Source organism: Silene latifolia, chromosome X, assembly GCF_048544455.1.
Source record: "Silene latifolia isolate original U9 population chromosome X, ASM4854445v1, whole genome shotgun sequence".
In the NCBI taxonomy this organism is placed as follows: Eukaryota; Viridiplantae; Streptophyta; class Magnoliopsida; order Caryophyllales; family Caryophyllaceae; genus Silene; species Silene latifolia.
In genome coordinates this window covers 229,512,936-229,513,727 of record NC_133537.1, presented here as the reverse complement: position 1 = coordinate 229,513,727, position 792 = coordinate 229,512,936, and the positions used below count along the sequence as shown (strand labels likewise).

The 792-nt window shown below is 43.6% G+C and overlaps 1 non-coding gene across 1 annotated transcript; it reads left to right on the top strand.

Annotated features, from left to right (window-relative positions):
• Positions 1-284: 284 nt before the first annotated feature.
• On the top strand, positions 285-391 carry LOC141624199 (small nucleolar RNA R71). Its single transcript, XR_012534009.1, has one exon. It is a non-coding gene; the product is annotated as a small nucleolar RNA R71 (small nucleolar RNA).
• The last annotated feature ends 401 nt before the right edge of the window (positions 392-792 follow it).

Below are 792 nucleotides of genomic sequence, written 5' to 3'. Positions count from 1 at the left end.
CCTCAAGTCTAGCCATAGCTTGTTCAAACTTCATGTTGATTGTGTCAATGTGAGCACTAAGTTGAGCACCCAATTGAGTAACGGAGTCCACTTCATGCTTTCCTCCTCTAGTAGCCTTGCGAGGTCTACTATATTGTGAATTATGGACCGCCATTTCCTCAATCTTGTTCCATGTTTGATTGTCATCAACTTCGGTGAACATTCCATTTGATCCCATATTGAGAATGTTCCTAGAATCTTCATATAAACCATTCCAAAATTGTTGCACCAAAAACCATTCGCTAAGTCCATGGTGAGGACATGAGCGACAAATGCCCTTGAACCGCTCCCAAGCTTCATACAAAGACTCTTCATCCCTTTGCTTAAAACCCGTAATTTGAGCTCTTAGCATGTTGGTCTTTTCCGGTGGGTAGAATTTTTTGTAGAAAGCTAGAGCCAACTTCTTCCAAGAATCTATTCCAAGGGTGGCCTTATCAAGGCCCTTCAACCATTGCTTTGCGGTGCCGATTAAGGAAAAAGGAAATAAGACCCATCTAATTTGGTCTTGGGTCACGCCCGTTTGAGAGATAGCATCACAATAATCGCAAAAGGTTTCTATATGAGAATGAGGGTCCTCACTAGGCATTCCCCCGAATTGGCTCCTCTCAACTAGTTGGATGAAGGCGGACTTGGCAATAAAATTTCCGGCGAGATGTTGCGGTGTAGGAGTACCATTTGGTAGATTCTCCTCGGTGGGTACGGAGTGTGACGAGAATTTTGGCATTGTAGGTGGATTTTGTAGGGTATTGTGTA